The following is a 20,243-nucleotide window of genomic DNA, read 5'->3' on the forward strand; positions in this document are numbered from 1 at the left end:
TGATGCAGGCTGCCTAGACCTGGGGTGTCTGAGCACTAGAGCCCTGGACGAGCTGCTCGTTCACCTACCCCTCATTTGGTCTCATCTTTCATTTAATCCAGTCTTTTTTCTATCCATCACCATCCCCCTCCCGGGTATTGGTCACTAGGCCACACTGCCCTGTATCTGGGGGGCTGCTAGATGGACTCTGGCCACTACACCACACTGCCCTGTAGCTGGGGGCTGCTATATGGACTCTGGGTGCTAGTTTGCGCTGCTCTGAACACAAGGGCCGCGGTGGTGACTCTGGCCACTAGGCCATGCTGCCCTGTACCTGAGGGCTGCCGCTTAGTGCCTTACCCCTGAATCTCATTGTGGCGAGACCCAATACACTCCGGTAGGCTGTAACTGTGGTATCAGCATGCCCGCTGCCCACCGTGACAAGGGACGAGGCGTGCATACCCCACAGCACGTGGTGAACATGGGCAATGACCAGGCCCTGTTGAAAGGCCTCATGGGGAGGACAGTGCTGAGAGTAGCCCCTCTTCGCCCGCCTTTTCCTTGCCTTCAGATCCTGGCTGAAGCTGAGAACAGCAGCTCCGGGGCTGCAGGCAGGCAGGGCGCTGAGCGCTGCTTGGCTGGCTGCTGCCACAAGGACTAAGCAGGCTGGTCAGTACCATGGGCTGAAGCTGTTCCCGGGGCCTCAAAGGGGGTCAGGGTCTGAGCAAGGGGCGGAGCAGGGGTGTGTGTCTGTGAAGCAGCTGGAGACCAGGGCAGGAGCGAGGCTGAGGGGCACAATCAGGGACGGGGGGGACGGGACTCAGGGGTAGTGACAGTGAAGCCCCGTGTCTGAGTGTTATGACCCTGTGTGGTGCTGCCATTCACCTTCCCCTCCTATGGTCTCATCTTTCATTGAATCCAGCATTTTTTCACCTGTCATCATCCCAGAGGTGTCCCACACGCCTCAAATACAGAGTGTCCCTCTTAGAGACGCCGAGGACTGGAACTGATTTCAGCTGCTGGACAGCTCTGCTAGGTTTTTATACATTTGCATAGGAAAATGCTGAGTGTTTACATTCATTTCAAGCCCCCCCATTCAGCGAAATCCTGAACATACTGGAGATGGGTCTGGAAATCGATTTTCATTTGAAAAAGTTTTTAAAGGGGATCACTTGGATTGGAACTAGGAACCCATTGCCCTGTAGGTAAATATTCAGCCAGGCAGCTGTACTCTCAACAAAGAAGGCCATGTATACCACAGAGCAGGAACAGCTTTTAACCTGGGGGTTAGTAAACTTTATCTCTATACAAACACCACAGCTTACAAACTCCTCACCCCTGCTCTGTGTTACCAGAGCACAACAACTCTCCTTGGCGCACACACGGCTCCCCAGCTCCGTGCCCGTCAGCCTCTCCAGCATTGCTCCAATCCCTGAAAGGGACAGGGCACCGGTAACTAGAACCCCTTCATCCCCATAGAATTAATGCCCAAATAATTCCATTTCGACCAGAGACGCAGAGCTCCTCTGAGCGTCAGCCCTGTCCCTGTGTAGCTCCCCAGCAGTGAGTGTGGCCTGTAATGCAGAGCTGACATTTTAATAGTTTGAACATTTGTGGTTCTCCGGTAGAATTATTGTCTCTCATACGGCAGACCTGGTTTTCATTCATGGCCAGTGAAGAGCTGAGTATTATTGTCCAATGTAGAAGTTACAGAATTTAAACTAGGAAGAAGGGTCAATTTTCCCATCATTTCACCCCTTTACATCCAAACACGCTGACTTTCTGAATGACCCGTCCTCGTTCAACCAGAAGATGTTGGGAGGGATGTAGGAGTCACTGGGGGAATTCTCTGGACTCTGTTATGAATCGGGTCAGAGCGGATGTACATAGTGATCTAGTCTGGCTGTAAAATCTATGAACCAACACCAAATACGGTGTTAAATTAATCCTCAAAATGGCTGTTCCCCATCCAGACCCCAGCAAAGGGCTCTCCAAGGAAGGGGGCTGGTCAGCAGGGCCGGCTTTAGGATTTTTGCCGCCCAAAGCAAAAACAATTTTGCCCCCCCCCCCGTTTTTTAATTACCCCACCCCCGGCCCCGCCTCAACTCCACCCCTTCCCCAAATCCCCAGCCTGCCTCCTCCCCCCAGGCTCTCAAGCCTAGGAGGGAGGGAGGGAGGGGGAGAAGCGGCGCCCGTGCCGCGGCCACTCGGAGTCTCCCCCTCCCTCCCAGGTTTGAGAGCCTGGGAGGGAGGGGGAGACCCCGAGCGGCCGCGGCGCGCGAAACAGCTGATTCGTGCGCCACTGCTCCCCCTCCCTCCCAGGCTTGAGAGCCTGGGAGGGAGGGCAAGTAGCGGCGCGCGAATCAGCTGTTTCGCGCGCCGTGGTGCGCGAGCAGCAGCAGCAGCGGAGGTGAGCTAGGGCGGCCGGGGCACATTTTTAGGGGCAGCATTCTGGCGCCGGCCGTGCCGCCCCTAAAAATGTGCCGCCCCAAGCACCAGCTTGTTTTGCTGGTGCCTAGAGCCGGCCCTGCTGGTCAGGAAGGAAAGAAGGAAGATGTCCTCCTCTCCCTGGAGGAATTGGGCTCTGTGCTTTGGACAGGAAGGAGGGAAGGAAATGGCCACACAATGGCGCCAGAAGCTAAGAAATGAAACACAACAGGCTGCTTCTGTGCACATTGATTCTGGACAGTGAAGGACCCTGACTCCTGTATCATGAAAAGCCAAAGCGCCGTTTCTTTCTACGGCAGGGAAGACCAGGAGAAAAGAGTTGCAATAACTGCTGCCCGGTTACTTGTGAATTCTTTTGTATTATAAAGAAAATTGTAACAAAATTCGTCTGAACTTGAGCTGCCTGTTATTAAAAGCTGGTTCCCCAGTTCAGTTCCAGCGGCTCTGCTAGAAACACCCCCAGGTCCCTGCTCACCCCAGCGGGCGCAAAAGAGAAACCCCCAGTGGGCGCTGCCCTTAGCCCCAGGCTGCTGTCACGGGGGTGGGGGAGGGGACTGATTGTTCGGTGCTGAAGAGGGAGCCAGTATAGGCCTCTGGTGTCTGCTCCTAGCATCTGCCCAGCCCAGTCTGTCCTCTCGCCTCCGCTGCTGCCCCCTCCATGCTCTAGAGTCAAACCTGCAGGGCCCCCAGGGGACAGAGGCTGGGGCAGGGCAGCAGCCTGGGTTGGGCTGGGAAGATGCTGGAAGGTCTCGTTCCCCCAGAACTGGCCTGGCTCCCTTCTCAACAGCAAACCAATCAATTCCACCCTCCACCCCGGAAACATCAGCCTGGAGCTAAGGGCAGCATGGGACGATTCCCTTTAGTTCCCACCGAGGCATGAGGGAACCCAGGGCTTTTCTGACCTGGGGAAACCAGCCATTAATAACAGGCAGCTCAAGTTGAAGCTAAGTGTTTTTAACACTTTTTACAACACTAAATAACCCTTGAATCCTAGTGTCACCATCCATTAAACTGCTTCAGCCTGGTAGTTTCCGGAGTGCAAAACTAAACATCTCTTCAAATACAGGGGAGTAGAGTTCAGTCAATGTTCAGAGTCATCCCACATAAAAGAACCATGTTGAGGTTCATGCTGGCCCCATCCTGTGCCCATTGCCTTTCCCTCCTCTCCCTTAAAAGTTTTGGTATTTTGCATAGAAACTTTCTTCCCTCAAGAGAAACCTGGGAACCAGGGCTGCCAGCCAGACAAACACCTTTAAGAGGAGGAGTCCCTCTCCCTATCAAAAAATGATCTTCCGCCTTCAGTTCAGTGACAGCCTGAATTGTTCCTTATCCCAGCAGAGCCGGAGGATTGAAAACAGCAAAATCAAACCCCTGTGTAGCTCGCAGGAATGAACACAAACACTCCCTGGTATCTGAGGGATATTTAGTTTTACCCTTGGTCAACTACAAGGCCAAAGGGAAAGGAAGTGGTGCCAGATATAAAGAGTGAAACACGACACATCATAGTTATGCCCATAGTGACTGCAAAATCATTGTATATACTTCTTATTATCATCATCAGTGTATTGTTTTCTCTGGAGTCTAGACCTTGACCAAGAAATTTTGATCTTGATAAAATAATCGACTACCCCTGGTGAAGGCAATGGACTTGACACCCACTGGGGTGTCCCTACACAGGTACAAGTACTAACAACAATGGCTGTCTTTTAGACATAGTTTTTAATCAGGCCAATAAGTTGATACAAACCCCTGTTAAATCATTTCTCAGCCCGAGTCCTTCACCCACATTCCTCAGGGCATTGGGCCACCATGTGGACGTTTCATTTCCCACCTCAATTTCACACAGAGACACAATTTCCTTTGCACAAATCCATGGACAGCAAAACCTCCCTGTGTCTCTGGTCTGAGCCAGGGTGTTTGATTCCAGTGAACCCTTCTCTCCTGCAATGGCAATGGTCAGACAGAGGGGACGTGGTACCTGCATCCCTGACAGGGAGATATTGGCTTGGCTCTTTCTTTCTGCTGCTGTTGTTAGTCCATGAAACATCAAGGGTGGAATGCAAGGCTGAGTTCATGCACCAACCCCCTAAAATATTTCAGTGCCCCAGAGAAAACCTGCCCCCTGCTATTGGAATGATGTGCTGGAGATTTGAATGGGAAAGGGACTGTCTGAATTGTCACCCTGGGGAATGAACAACAAGCTACAGCAATGTCGTTAACACAAACACACTCTATCCTCCTCCAGTTGGAAGGGAAATGGGCGGGAATTCTCGCTGTTCAGCCATGGACACACTTACACTGATGCGCAGCCGTGAGTGTGCTGGGGAAGCTTGTGTAAGCAATTTGAAGTGACAATTCAGTGATAGCAGAATCATCATGTAGTAAAACAGCTGTATGTCAAGTAGTTGTGGCCGAGTGGTTAAGGCGATGGACTTGAAATCCATTGGGGTTGCCCCACGCAGGTTCAAATCCTGCCAACTACGGAAGCACTTGACTGTTATCATTACTGTAGTCTTAGTGCCTGAGCAGCCACAATGCAAACTGGAGCCAGATCTAGTTTCACTCTGTCTACATTTAAAATGCTGCTGTGACACTACGATAACACTTTTGAGTAGACAGTCTGGAGGGGTTTTCCCATCCCTGTAATAGCTGCATTGACAGAACAATTCTTCCTTTTATTTAGCACGATCTAACCAGGGCTTAGGTCACCTTAACTATGTGGTTTGGGGGTGTGGATTTTTCACACCCTGAGAGACGTCGCTGTGCCAGTTAAGTCCCCAGCGTACACCAGCCCTTAGATCCCTCCAGTATTTCAATGCAGGCACTGAACTGTGAGAGGAAAACATCAGCTCACAAAGACAGAGGCTGAATTCCCCACATTTAATCTCTCTGCACTTTCCAGAAAGTCACAGAATTCAATTCATTCTTGCTAGGACAGAGAAAAAATAAGTGACACTAAGTTTTTGGCTTGATTAAATAAAGTATGGGTTTAATTAATAGAGTAAATCTATGTCCTGATCCCTCTAAATAACACCATAACGTGAAATAAGAACAGAGACAAATCTTGTCAGTGACGACTAATTTCGCAAACGCTCTTCCCGTTATGAATTTCCACGCTGCCCCCAGTGGAGGCCTGGGCACCTCCAGTGTCACTGCTCTGCATTCCCCTTCCCCTTAGAATTGTTCTCGGCCATTCCCAAATGTGGAACATTGGGCAGGTCAGAATGTGACTAGTGACCCCGGCTCCTTCCTGCCCCTGCTCCACATTGCTCCACAGCAGCGTCTCCCCTTGCAGAGTCACCCCAGCACTGCAGTGCAGCCCCCAGGGTTCAGCAGGGCCCCCGGCAAGGACAGTGGGTGCAGCTAACAGCCCGGTGTGCCTGGCAGTGAGGCAGGGGCAGCCCGAGGCTGGAAGCTCTGAGTCAGCTGTAAAGAAGCAACACCCCCCACAAGTACAGAGACTGAATTCCCCAACGTTAACATCATGGCACCCGGTAGAAAGCCCACGGGTCAGTTGTATTTTCACAGGGAGATGCAAAAATTAGGTGACACTAATTTTTAAATTTGAGTAAATAAAGTTGAGGAGATAGTTATTAAGCTCGCAAAAATATGCCAAAGATCCCTCTACATAACACCTGAAGGTGAGATCGAAACAGAGACAAACCTTGTCAGCAAAGGCTAATTTCCCAAATGATCCTCAAAATGTTACTAATTCCCATCCATCCTCCATGGGAGCTCTGTGCAGTGTAACTGTTCTGAGGCAGCTTCCCATTAAATGCTGTTGTGGGACATTCCCAGACCTGGACATTTACGAACGACAGAATTTGAAGAGCAAACCTGGCTCCCGGCACCAGGCGGGATTTGAGTGTTTTGTCCCTGTCACTTAGTCTTTGTCAATAGTACAGACCCTCCGTGCCCAGCCAGCCAATGAACTTGGGGAAAAGGTTGCAGGAAGCAGAGACCTCAGAAGCAATGAAATAAGAGGCCATTCATCAGGCAAGGTGGCCTAGTAGTTAAAGCAATAGTCTGCTCATCTGATGCCATTCTTGGGCTGCCTGTTATAAAAGCTGGTTCCCCAATTCAGTTCCAACGTCTCTGCTAGAAACACCCCCCGGTCCCTGCTCACCCCAGCGGCAGCAAGACGAGAAACCCCCCATGGGCACTGCCCTTAGCTGCAGGCTGCTGTCGCAGGGATGGGGGGAATTGATTGTCTGGTGCTGAGGCGGGAGCCAGTACAGCCTCTGGTGCTCTGCTCCTAGCATCTGCCCAGCCCAGGCTGTCCGCTGGCCTCAGCTGCTGCCCCTTCGTGCTCTGGAGCAGGGGTTCTCATCACAATTGTTTTGGTGGAGTCAGAGTGCGGCCACCAACTCTTGCTGGTGGCCACTCTGAGAATTTTCCCAAGCTGGAGCCCCACCGCCCCGGGGGTTGTAGCCTGAAGCCAGAGCCCATGGGCTGAAGCCCAGAGCCCGCTGCTGAAGCCCTGTGGCTGGAGCTGGGGAGGGATGGAGGTGGGTAAGCTAAAGCCCAGAGCCCCGGGGCTGACGCAAAGGTGGGAGGGGCACTGAAACCCCAAGCCCACTCCTGGAGCCCTGGCAAGCTGAAGCCCAAAGTCTTCCCCCAGAGCCTCTTAGCCCCCTGGTAGGTGAGCTGGGAACTCACCAGCTGCCTGCGGAGTTGAAGGTTCCTACCCCGTCAAGAACACACCCCAGCCCCACATGCCTGCAGATGTGCTGCCTGGAGCCCCCAGGAGGCTGGGCGGTACATGACACCGATCCCCTGCTGCTAGCACCAGCAAACACCCAGGCAGTGCATCCAGGAGCAACAGCTGGACGCTGCAGGGAGGGGCTGCTGCTTTCCCCCCACCTGCATCTCTGCCCAGGAGTCTGTCCTGGCTGCAGGTAAATCCCCTGGTGGCTGAATTTGAGAAATGCTGCTCTAGATTCACAATGCAGGGCCCCAGTGGGGCAGAGGCTGGGGCAGGGCAGCAGCCTGGGTTGGGCTGGGAAGATGCTGGAAGTTCTGGTGCCCAGAGAACTGGCCTGACTCTCTTCTCAGCAACCAACAAGTCAATTCCACATAGCTGGAGTTGCATAACTTAGGTCGACTTAGCCCGGTAGTGTAGACCTGCCCTTAGGCTGTCTACACTTAAAACACGGCTGTAGCACTTTGGAGTAGGCAGTTGCTACAGTGATTGGAGGGGTTTTCCCATCGCTGCAGTAGTCAGATTGACAGAAGAATTCTTCCATTCACCCAGCACTATCTACGCCAGGGCTTAGGTCAGCTGAACTACATTGGTTAGGAGGGTGGCTTTTCATACCCGGAGAGACGTCGCTACACCAGTTAAGTGTCCAGAGTACATCAGCCCTTAGATCTCTCTTAGTATTTCAGTGCAATGAACTGTGAGAGGAAAACATCAATTCACAAACACAGAGACTGAATTCCCCCCATTTAATCTCTCTGCATTTTCCAGAAAGTCACAAAATTCAGTTCATTCTTGCTAGGAGAGAGAAAAATTAAGTGACACTAAGTTTTAGGTTTGAATAAATAAAGTTATGGGTTTAATTAAAATAGTAAAAATTAGGGCTGTCGATTAATCGCAGTTAACTCAAATCTGCGATCATAAATTCAAATCTACGATCATAAGCAAAACCCCCACCCCAGAGTATGCTGGGCAGTGTCCTTCGCCTCAGTTTCTCACCTTGCGGTGTGACAGTCCAATCCAATGTTCCTTTAACAGACCCCTCCGCTCTCCTTCCACCGACCCCCACTCCCCTTGGGCAGCAAAGCCCCAGAGGTGGGGGAGGAAGGGGAAGGCATCGAGCGATACCTCAGCTTCTGCTGCCGCCACTCCCTCAACTGGCTCTCGGTTTGCCCTGTTCACTCTGCGTTGCTGCCGCTCCACGGCATTGTCCTTCACCCTGCTGCTGAGAGCTCCTGTGTCGCCCCTTCCCCTGCTGCCACCTGCCTGTCTCCTGCAGCCTCTGCGCGGCCACGTAGTGGGGGAACCTCGCTACAAGTGCAGACTGGGCAGCCTCTTTCATTGCAACACCATGGGCGGGGCGCAAACCGCCAGCTGGGGGAGACTAACCCCCTGCCCCGCCCCTTCCACCCGAGGCCCCGCCCCTTCTGCAAACCCCACTGGAGCCTAGAGCCTCCCCCCAAACTGCAGTACCCAGCTCCCGCTCCAGGCTAGTGCCCGAGCTCCATCGTGCCCAGCCCCAGAGTGGGCTGCGTAGCCCCAGCCACCTCAGCCCCGGAGCCCCAGGAGGGCGGGTTACGCAGCCCCGACTCGACCTGCCATTGACTCGTGTGGCTCTGCGCTCCGTCAGCCGGGGCGGGCCAGGCTGCGGACGTGACTCGGGCTTGGGCAGCATGGCCGCACTTCCCTGACAAGGCATGAGTCAGGCCAAGAGCTTTGTGAGGTGGGGTGGGGTGGGGGGCTCAGGGGACAGCACAGGGGGTGAGACCATAGTTTGGGTGCCTGTGGCCCCCACAGTTTTAGGGGGGATCCACAGCTCCTGCCCACAAGGATGACAAAGATTAGCAGGCTATTGTTTTAAACTACTCGGCCACTTTGTGTGGTGGGCTTGTTGTAACTTAACTGTTTCTAAGGTCTCTGCTGTCTGTAACCGTCTCCCTAGTTCATTGGCTGACTGGGGATGGTGGGAGGATGGTTTGGCTTTTGAAAAAAGCTTTCTCTGTGGTATGATAAAGGAGTAAGTGACAGGTAGAAACCCCCACATCATTCTTGGTGCAGGGAGCTGGGTTTGCTGTTCAGATTCTGTATTTCACCAATGTCCAGGTCTGGGAATGTCCAACCAGGGCAATTCTAATGGGAAGATGGACACAGGGCACTTAACCTGCACAGACGTCTTATGGAGGTGGGGTGGGAATTAATAATATTTTGAGGATCTTTGGGGAAAAAAGGCTTTACTGACAAGGTTTGTCTCTGTTCCTATTTCACTTTGTAGTGTTGTGTCGAGGAATCACTATTTGTTTTTCGATTCTATTAATTAAACTCTAAACATTATTTAATCAATTGTAAACATTAGTGTGACTTGAATGTCCCCTCTTCTAGCCAGAATGAACTGAACTTTATGACTTTCTGGGAAGGGCAGAGATAGTAAATTGGGGGATTTCAATGGCTGCATTTGTGGGTGGCTGTTTTACACTCACATCTCAGTGCACAGAGTGAAATACTAAGGCAATGTCTGTACTACAGAATTATGTCAACCGAACGTACACAGTTATTACACCGCTTGGGTGCCTGCACACTTGGCTCCTTGTGCTAAACAACCAGTGGGGCCCCTTGATGATCGAGATACAAAAGGAGCACTTAAAGATGATAAAGCCATTGCAGAGAAACTAAATGGATTCTTTGCTTCAGTCTTCACGGCTGAGGATGTTAGGGAGATTCCCAAACTTGAGCCGGCTTTTGTAGGTGACAAATCTGAGGAACTGTCACAGATTGAAGTGTCACTAGAGGAGGTTTTGGAATTAATTGATAAATTTAACATTAACAAGTCACCGGGACCAGATAGCATTCACACAAGAGTTCTGAAAGAACTCAAATGTGAAGTTGCGGAACTATTAACTAAGGTTTGTAACCTGTCCTTTAAATCGGCTTCGGTACCCAATGACTGGAAGTTAGCTAATGTAACGCCAATATTTAAAAAGGGCTCTAGGGGTGATCCCGGCAATTACAGACCGGTAAGTCTAACGTCGGTACCGGGCAAATTAGTTGAAACAATAGTTAAGAATAAAATTGTCAGACACATAGAAAAACATAAACTGTTGAGCAATAGTCAACATGGTTTCTGTAAAGGGAAATCGTGTCTTACTAATCTATTAGAGTTCTTTGAAGGGGTCAACAAACATGTGGACAAGGGGGATCCAGTGGACATAGTGTACTTAGATTTCAGAAAGCCTTTGACAAGGTCCCTCACCAAAGGCTCTTAAGTAAAGTAAGTTGTCATGGGATAAAAGGGAAGGTCCTTTCATGGATTGAGAACTGGTTAAAAGACCGGGAACAAAGGGTAGGAATTAATGGTAAATTCTCAGAATGAAGAGGGGTAACTAGTGGTGTTCCCCAAGGGTCAGTCCTCGGACCAATCCTATTCAACTTATTTATAAATGATCTGGAGAAAGGGGTAAACAGTGAGGTGGCAAAGTTTGCAGATGATACTAAACTGCTCAAAATAGTTAAGACCAAAGCAGACTGTGATGAACTTCAAAAAGATCTCATAAAACTAAGTGATTGGGCAACAAAATGGCAAATGAAATGTAATGTGGATAAATGTAAAGTAATGCACATTGGAAAAAATAACCCCAACTATACATACAATATGATGGGGGCTAATTTAGCTACAAGTCAGGAAAAAGATCTTGGAGTCATCGTGGATAGTTCTCTGAAGATATCCGTGCAGTGTGCAGAGGCGGTCAAAAAAGCAAACAGTATGTTAGGGATCATTAAAAAGGGGATAGAGAATAAGACTGAGAATATATTATTGCCCTTATATAAATCGATGGTACGCCCACATCTCGAATATTGCATACAGATGTGGTCTCCTCATCTAAAAAAAGATATACTGGCACTAGAAAAGGTTCAGAAAAGGGCAACTAAAATGATTAGGGGTTTGGAATGGGTCCCATATGAGGAGAGATTAAAGAGGCTAGGACTCTTCAGCTTGGAAAAGAGGAGACTAAGGGGGGATATGATAGAGGTATATAAAATCATGAGTGATGTGGAGAAAGTGGATAAGGAAAAGTTATTTACTTATTCCCATAATACAAGAACTAGGGGTCACCAAATGAAATGAATAAGCAGCAGGTTTAAAACAAATACAAGGAAGTTCTTCTTCATGCAGCACACAGTCAACTTGTGGAACTCCTTACCTGAGGAGGTTGTGAAGGCTAGGACTATAACAGGGTTTAAAAGAGAACTGGATAAATTCATGGTGGTTAAGTCCATTACTGGCTATTAGCCAGGATGCGTAAGGAATGGTGTCCCTAGCCTCTGTTTGTCAGAGGATGGAGAAGGATGGCAGGAGAGAGATCACTTGATCATTGCCTGTTGGTCCACTCCCTCTGGGGCACCTGGCATTGACCACTGTCGGTAGATAGGATACTGGGCTAGATGGACCTTTGGTCTGACCCGGTACGGCCGTTCTTATGTTCTTATGTTGTGTCAGCAATGCGCGTCCTCGGTCATCTGCCACGAGATCCAGCTATGTCGGGGTTGTCCTGGGCTTTGTGGGGGGAGGACTCAGCTGGGAGAAGGGGCAGACTAGGGGAGTTTGTCTCTGATAGATAAAGTCTCTGATATATATAAGCAGGAAGCTGTAGGTCACATGCTGGGGGTGACTGAGTTTTGAGCTGGAGCACCAGCAGCAGGGGAGCAATGTGTGTGTGTGGGGGGTGGGGGGGGGGGAATCACTTGGTAAAAATGAACCTGCCAAGCCTCTCCCTCTGCTGCAGCAAAAACCTCATTTATCTCCTCAACTCCCCTCCATGAAAATCTCCACCTCTCCCCCGCGCTGAGAGACCCCCTCACTCCCATGGAGATTTGTAATTGTTCTAACTCTTCCTTGGCCTTGTCCAAACTATTTCCCCAGACAAATTATCAGGGACATTTCAAATGAGAAAAACAAAACAAACCAAATGAAAACCAGAGAAACCCCCACCCCACACAGTTTGGGTCTGAATTTTTCTACTGAAATTTGGAGACAATAAAACTCATCCCTCTGTTGGCAAGAAACCACAGCTAGACCTCCCCCGCTGTATCTGTGACTTCTGCTACCGAACCACCAATGCGCTAACTCCTCTTGGGAGACATTTTGCTGCACAATACTGCGGCTATTCCAGTTACTGACTCCAGGAAACATTTTCCTTAGCCTGGTTCCGTGTGTCACTGGTTTCTCTAGCAAAGGCCAGTCCCTGGCCCTGTGGTCCAGACATCCTCATTCACATCAAGCTTCCAGTTAAGAATCATTTCCCATTCTCGCTCTGTGGGAGGGGAGACTTTTCAAAGCGCTCTCAGTGCAACTGCACATGGCTAAGCAAAGATAACAAACCCCAAATCCCCCCTGTGCTTTGGGAGCCAGGTTTGCTGTGTGAATTCTGTATTTCAGATTATTTCAAGCCTGGGCATTGTGATTATTTACCAGTTTCTCTGGCATTGGGGCATTATTGTGCTCACAGCTGTGATGGCTGAGTGGTTAAGGTGTTGGTGTCGAAATCCAATAGGGTTCCCCTACATAGGTTCAAATCCTGCTCACAGCGAGGTCTGTATTTTAGCCCATCTCTAACCCTGGCAATACCTCTCTACAACCCCCTGAGACACTCTCAATTCTCTCCCCACCCCAAGTAAATCCTGTTCTGCTCCTTTCATAGAGATCCCTGGGACACCAGCTCACACTGTGTCCCTGAGGTGTTAGGCAAACTCCCAGCAGCTGAAGCCTCTGCCACTCACCTAGCGCCCCATGCCCCATAGATCAGCCATAACCCTGGCTGCTGCTCCTCTCTCTAGAGTGTGAAAGGAGGCGAGTCAGTGACTCCACGGGTGCTACGGGGCTGCAGCACCAACTGAAAAAAAAATAGGTGTCCAGCACCCACTGGCAGCCAACTCCCCCTCACCCACCTGCCCACTACACACCTTGTTGACAAGCTCCTCCTCTTCCCCTTCAGTGCCTCCCGCCTGCCAGGAGGCGCTGGGGAGGGAGGAATGGAATGGGGCAGGAAGGTGCAGGGGGGGGAGAGGGGTGGGGACTTGGGGGAAGGGGTGGAGTGGGGGCAGGGCCTGAAGTGGAGCAGGGATTGAGCACCCCCCGGGAACTGTCAAAGCTGGCGCCTCTGAGTGCAGAAACCTTCCCTGGGGCCGCAAGCCTCAGGCTTTGGGAGAGAGAAATTATCTGAGACATCTGAGTGTTGGAAACCCTGCAGCTGCCCCATAAATCAGGGGCCTGTTCCAGCCCTGAGTCTGAGCTACCAGGATCCCTGCCGCAGAGCAGGTGCCACAAGTCTCAGCCTCCCTGTCCCACACGTGGCTCTGGACACCACCAGGAATCATTTGGCTCCTGGCACATGAGACAACTTAAAACCTCAGTGTCCCAACAAGGGCTTCAATTCTCAACCCTGATGCTCGACCAACTGAGCTAGTCAGGGGTGGTGGAAGCATCTACCCCTTCCACCACAAGAGCAAGCAGGCAGATATAAGCAAGGGGGGAAAAATCCCAGCAACCCCTCCTCTTTTTCTCCACAGCCACTGCCTATCAGCTGGAGTCCTCCTCCTCCTCCCTCCTGCACCTCAGTGCGACTAAATCTCCGCACCTAGACAGCCGGTCCGTCCGCTGCACCCCAATCCCCCGTGCCTAACCCTCCTGCCAAAGTCCTGCACCTGGCTCCAGAGAATTAAGTCTCACATCTCGCTGGGAACTTGACTTCTTGTGCCCAGAGAGTCTCGGCCCCCCTCGGTAACTGACCCGAGAAACAGTGCCCGCCTTTTCTAAAGAAATGCTTGGAGAAAATTTTTGCCCATGACGGTCTAATGGATACGGTGTCTGATTTTGGATCAGGTGATTGTGGGTTCAAGTCCTTTTGTGGTTGGATTTGTACAGGTTTCCCTTTGTGCTGAAAGTCCTGCTCCCTTCAGGGCTGGAACCTCTTCTTAGCCGCTCGGGCCAACGCTCTGGCTTCAGCTACAGCCCTGGGAAGGAGCTGGGGGTTGGGCATCACAAAGGCTGGGGCATGAGCCCCAGGTGCTTCCAGTCTAGCCTTTGCCATTCCTGACTTGCCAAAGAAAATGGGCGGCTGCCCGGGCTAGCGTGTGGAGCAGTTTTCCTCTTCCAAGTGTGCGCCTGTCCCTGTGCTTGAGGGGACTTGCTAAATAGCAGCCTTGGAGCCTGGGTGTTTCTCTGCTTCTCGCCAGCTGGGGAAAAGCCTCATGGAATAAAATCTCCTGTCCCACTGCAAAAGTGAGCACCGTGAGTGGGAACGGTCAGAGGCCCCACCAGAGGGGCTGGCCCTGCTTTCCTAGCATCTTCTGATGTTGGCCACAGAGCATCAACAGCCGCTCCACATGCAGGTCTGCGGGTGGCCTTCAATGGGTGTTTGGCATGGCAGGGAGCAGGCTGGCCGGGGGTCTTTGTGGCTGTCTGCTGGCCACACATAGGCATGGCCCTCCCTTCTCTGAACAGCCAGAAATGCAAAGTCAGTCTGTGCTTAGAGAGCAGAGACACAGGAGAGTTAATAAGACAGAAAAGACATGAGAGGGTGAGAAGGATGGAGAGAGGACCTATGAAGACAGCACACACTACAGGTACACGGCCTGGTTAAGGGAGGTGGAGGCAATTGAAATGTGCTTGGGAGGATGGTGATGATGGATTGAAAAAATGTTGGATTCAGTGAAAGCTGAGACCAAATGAGGAAGCTGAATGGCAGCTCCACATAGGTCATTGGGATCAGACACCCCACCCATGGGCACCTCGAACTGTGCTAGACACAGAGAAAAGGCAAAGAGGGATCCAGCCCCGAATGATCCTTTTCTGGGAGGAGACCCCCTGGATCATTAGGACGTGGGCTGGGAATGGAGTGGAAGGTCCCTCAGCACGAGGAGAGAGAAAGGCCGCAGAGCTAGGGACACTCGGCAACACGAGTGAAAGGGCTTCACACCCTGCAGCAGCAACAGGTGGGGGCTGCAGGCTTGGCCTGAGCTGCATTGGCAGCAGGACAGGAGGCAGGTTAGGACTGAGATCCCTGGGGAATGTCTCCCTCCTCATCTGGGGCTGGTTTAGATTTAAACAATGATGCAGCCTCTGCTCCTGAGCAAAAGCACCTTAACCTCAGTAGAAGTGGGGTAGCCATGAGGCCCTGCCCGTCTCCAAGGCCCCACCTCTCCTCTTCCCCTGGAGGCTCTGCCCCTATCCAGGACAGAAGCTGAAGCCAGGCCATGGTAAAAGCCACCTAGGGAGCCCAAGCCACTATGGGGGGCTCCAAACCCTCCACCTGCCCTGGGTTAGGGGCTGGGGTGCCGAAGAGCCTGTGATCATCAGCTGAGGCAGCCAGGAATGCAGCTATAAGGCAACCCAAAGGCTGGAAGGCATCTCTAGCCTGACTCTCAAATTCAATAGCATGGGGCCATCTGGAACAGAGATCTCCCCTGAGCGGGCATGAGTAGCCAAGCAGGAGGGAAAAGAGAGACCCTTGTGCAATTGGGATGCTGAGCGGCAGGACCTCCAGGGTTTCGTAGCAATACGACACAGCTCCAGCAGATCTTACCAAGCTCTGAACTGGGATTGTGAGAGTCAGAGTCCGGAGGGCTGACCATTACACCACAGGACCAGCTGGCTCTGAATTTTCTCTAGAGCACCTGTGACCACTAGTATTCACATGGCAGACTTATCCACTGCACTCCTTGGTTCTCTCCAGCTGCTCCCTCCCTCGAGACCCTTTCTCCTCCCCCATCTCTAGTTCTCGTCCCTGCTCTTACCCCCCCTCCCTTTGTTTTCTCAGGGACGTAGCCCCACATTGCTGTGTTGTCCACTATCCTGTTCAACTTCCAAATCAGCTGGGCCTGGAGCACATTCCCAGGCGGTTCTCCCCTAGGCAGATAGCAGTGATGTCTGGTGTGTCCTCACGGGGAACCAGCTCACAAAAAAGCACCAGGAGCTGGTCCCAGCGCATCCCCCATCTGCTGTGTGGAGAGAAAATCACCTCCAGCCCAAGGCCCAGTTGCAAACCCCTGGCTGAATTACAGGCTGTCCTGGAAGCCCACTGCACAATGCTGTGCCCACAAATCCATATCCCCAGCCACAGGTGTGCTTCAATATAATCTAAATAAGAGCCATGGGGAAGGAAGCAGACAGGTTTAAAACCTGTGGCGCTTATGGCCCAGCACATGCATTGGCCTCCCCTCAGGCAGGGGACTTATAGGCCCTATATCACCTGCACCCTATAGCCTGGATCTCTGATGCCCCCAGACCCAACTGGGTAGCTGCTGTTGCAGTCCCTCTATGGAAGAGGTGGGAGCCATACTCTCCAGTGGCAATATTTCCGAGGTGGATAGAGACTCTATGACTCAGGAAGACTGGGGCTTGGCTCTGCATCTCCCCTATCAGGGAGAACAGAGGCTGAGGGGGGCACAAGAAGGGCAAAAGGTGACAAACAGGAACAGGAGAGATTTTCTTCTTGTTGCAATTCATCAAAATCTCATCCCTGAAAAGCTCCAGCCGGGGGGAAGCTCAGCCCACCAACCACTCAGTGAGCTACATGGATAATCCTGCCCCAGGTACTAAGGGCTGTTAGAATAGAGATATTCAGGCTGCCTGTACAGGCCTAGACTTGAAGATCTTAGGTGTATTTTTATCACTTAGCTAGTGACAGGCGTATAAAACAAAGAATCAAAATCACAGTCTGCCTGTGTCTGGGCCTTGTCTCACTAGGAGAGTCTGAGGCCTTGTTCTCAGGCTAAGGCCTTTGGCTAAGCAGCAGGGGCAGCCATAAGCTGGGAAGGGAACGGTCACATCCTCACCTCCCAAACCAGTCACACTGAAATAAGGTGCTGTTGGGCTGTCAGGAAGACGATCCTGTCCTGGTAGTGTCCATCACCACCAGATAAAGAAACAGATCTTAAGAGAGCATCCGGTCTGGCAAGAAATCCCCTCTCAATGGCTGTGGTTGTGAAACCCTCATTTCTGTGTTTTATCTTCATGGCCCCCACTTTTCTATCATCAGTCTGTCTGGTTTTCTAATTGTTTCTGTCTGCTGTAGAATTAATTTTGCTAAGTGTAAGTTAATTGGGGGAGTGGGATATAATTGGTTAGAGAATTATGTTACAATATGTTAGGATTGGTTCGTTAAATTTCAGTAAAATGATTGGTTAAGGTATATCTGAGAATATTACTGTATAAACTGGGGTCAAACAGGAAGTGGAAGGGGAAATTGGAATCATGCTTGCTAATGGGGGGAACGGGAACAGGGAATGGGGAACAGGGCCACAGGCAAGGCTCTGCGGTGTCAGAGCTGGGAAGGGGGACGTGGGGTAAACACTCTGCGGTGTCAGAGCTCATAGACTCATAGACTCATGGACTTTAAGGTCAGAAGGGACCATTATGATCGTCTAGTCTGACCTGCATGACGCAGGCCACAGACTCTCACGAACCCACTGCTGTAACAAATCCCTGACCTGTCTGAGCTATTGAAGTCCTCAACTCGTTGTTTAAAGACTTCAAGGTGCAGAGAATCCTCCAGCAAGTGACCCGTGCCCCACGCTGCAGAGGAAGGTGAAAAAACTCCAGGGCCTCTGCCATTCTGCCCTGGAGGAAAATTCCTTCCTGACCCCAAATATGGCAATCAGCTAAACCCTGAGCATGTGGGCAAGACTCACCAGCCAGAACCCAGGAAAGAATTCTCTGTAGGGCAGTAGTGTAGCTAGTGGGGTGCAGGGAAAGCAGCTGCTTCCCCTCAGCACATTTTCCAAAAGAGGCGCCTAGGGGTTACCATGGTGCCAGGGGGCGGGGCCCATGCTTCGCTCTGAAGCTTGGCCTGCCGGGCAGGCGCTGGGCTCCTGCAGGCAAGGGGGGGCAGAACAGCCAGAGGAGCCATGGGGGGGGGGGGCGGCGGCACGGCCGGAGGAGTGAGGGGGGCTCGGAGGCACTTTCAGTGCAGGAAGCCGCTTGCGTGCTGTGCGCCCTGAGCCTTGGTGAGGTGGGGGCGCTGCGCCCTAGTGCTCGGGCCCCTCCCCAGCTCAGGCAGCAGGGCCCCGGGGTGGTATCCGGTGCCTCCACTGCTGCTGGCGGGAGGGAGAAGCCTCTCAGTCCCTGGGGCCGTCTCAGCGCCCGGGAGTCGAGCCGGTGGGTGGGGAGCCTGGCTATGGTGCCCGGCTCCCGGCTGCAGCGCCCGAGGAGAGCCTAGCGGTGGTGCCCCGGGAGACGAAGGAGAGCCCCCAGCACGGGGCGGCGATGTGGCTGGGAGCTGTGCGCCGGTGACCGTGGTGGGGCGGGGGAGGAGGGGGGAAGCTTGTGGCTGGCCCTGGCGCTGCTCCGCCCGCTGCAGTGGTTCCCTGCAGGGGCTTGGGGCTGCCGGAATCCCCCGCTGCCTCACACATGGCAGCCCGCAGCGCGGCTGGAGGAGCCATGGGGGGGGGGCTGCAGGGGCGGCACGGCACGGCCGGAGGAGCCATGGGGGGTGCGGGGCATAGGGGCGGCACGGCCAGAGGAGCCAGCCAAGCGGGGGGCGCAGAGCGGCTGGAGGAGGAGCCAAGGGGGCGTGGCCAGAGGAGGAGCCAAGGGGGCGTGGCCAGAGGAGGAGCCAAGGGGGGCGCCTTTTTAATGTTTGCTCCTCCTGCTCTTAGAACCTGGCTACGCCACTGCTGTAGGGACATGGGGTAAACGCTCTTCGGTGTCAGAACTGGGAAGGGAACAATGTGGAACAGACTCTATCGGCGTATAGAGATAAGCCCGACTTGTGTGAAGGGTTTCGGAATCTGCTTGCTTGGAAACTTACCCCAGTAAACATCACATTGCCTGTGCTTCGGACTTCTGGTCTTTTGCTGCTTGCTGTCTGCGTGACAAGAACCAGGGAAGTGGGCAGGGAAAGCCCTCTAACAATGGCTACCTTGCTCCTCTCCCGCCCCAGGCTCAGGGGGTCAAAGGATGGGCAGGACTCTAGGATCCTGGCACAGGGGCTGGTGGGGGAGAAAGGATTGTAGATTCTCACCTGCACTCTGGAGAGGAGGCAATAATTGAAAGGGGCATTCTTGACTCCTCCCCTCCTCAGTGTCCCCTGGGCTGGAATTCTATATTCTACATGGCCAAACGAGTGGGTGACACTACTTGGTTAATGGAAACCAGTGCTCCAGGTGAGACTTGAACTCACAACCTCAGCATAGCTCCTCTCAGCACTGCCCTATAAGTACTGCACGCTAACCAATTGTGCCTCTGGAGCACCTGTTAACTGCTGTTGTCCCAGGCCCCTAGGTTGATAAAGGCAAGGAGTGACCCCAAAACATTCTCAGTGGAGTTGACAGCGGGTAGCGACACGTGTTGGTACTTGGTGGGGTGGATTCTTCTTAAGGCTTCCAGGCACCATTTCACCCTTTTGTTCTTCGCTGTGTAATAACAGAGCTGATTAAGACTCAATGTAGAGTCTTGCTGCCAACAGTTCTGAAATCAGTGATAACCAGCTCTAAGCATTAGTCCTGCTTTGGGACAGTGTCTCTCATGCAAGAAACTGCTGAGTCTGTGCTAGCAGTGAGGCTCCCTCACTAACAGCTGAAATCAGTGAGAGCTGTGTGAAGTGCAGGGACCCAGGGGTGCTTGAACAGGGGGGAACAACACCCCAGGAGGGCTCTGCCTTACCACTTTGTAATGACCGTAAGGGTGAGTGAGGGGTGGAGGGGGGTGGAGAGCAGTGAGCGGGAGGTGGGGTCTTGGGGGGAAGAGGCAGCGTAGGAGCGGGGCCTTGGGGAGAAGGGGTGGTGCAGGGGCGTGGCTTCGAGTGGAAGGGATGGGGCCACTGTTCGGGCTCTGGTGGCCGCTACTTTTAAGCAGCCTTCGCTGCTCCTAGTGGGACTGCAAGACATCCCAGAGGAGAGAGGGTGGCCAGCAGCGCAGTGACAGGGTGGAACGGCAAGTGGCCGGCAATGTGGCCAGACAGTGGAGGGAGAAAGGGGCTTTCCCCCCAGGAGGTGAGAGGTGAACTCCGCAGCTGGAACTCTGGGTTTTCATTGACCCAGGACAGCAGCTGGGAGTGAGGTGCAGTGAAGGGAGGGGCACATCCAACGAGCTTTTGGTGTCTGGATTTAAGAGCCTGAGGCAAAA

At 52.5% G+C, this 20,243-nt stretch overlaps 3 non-coding genes and 1 pseudogene across 3 annotated transcripts; 3 read left to right on the forward strand and 1 right to left on the reverse strand.

Moving 5' to 3' along the window:
• Positions 1–20,243, forward strand: part of LOC135889203 (uncharacterized) — a 407,029-nt pseudogene that overhangs the window by 149,257 nt on the left and 237,529 nt on the right.
• TRNAS-UGA (transfer RNA serine (anticodon UGA)) lies at positions 4,829–4,910 on the forward strand. The gene has a single exon. It is a non-coding gene; the product is annotated as a tRNA-Ser (tRNA).
• On the forward strand, positions 12,627–12,708 carry TRNAS-CGA (transfer RNA serine (anticodon CGA)). Its single transcript has one exon. It is a non-coding gene; the product is annotated as a tRNA-Ser (tRNA).
• TRNAI-UAU (transfer RNA isoleucine (anticodon UAU)) lies at positions 19,275–19,368 on the reverse strand. The gene is made up of 2 exons: positions 19,331–19,368; positions 19,275–19,310 (listed from the first exon to the last, which is right to left on the reverse strand). It is a non-coding gene; the product is annotated as a tRNA-Ile (tRNA).

This window comes from Emys orbicularis, chromosome 15, assembly GCF_028017835.1.
Source record: "Emys orbicularis isolate rEmyOrb1 chromosome 15, rEmyOrb1.hap1, whole genome shotgun sequence".
Taxonomy (NCBI): Eukaryota; Metazoa; Chordata; order Testudines; family Emydidae; genus Emys; species Emys orbicularis.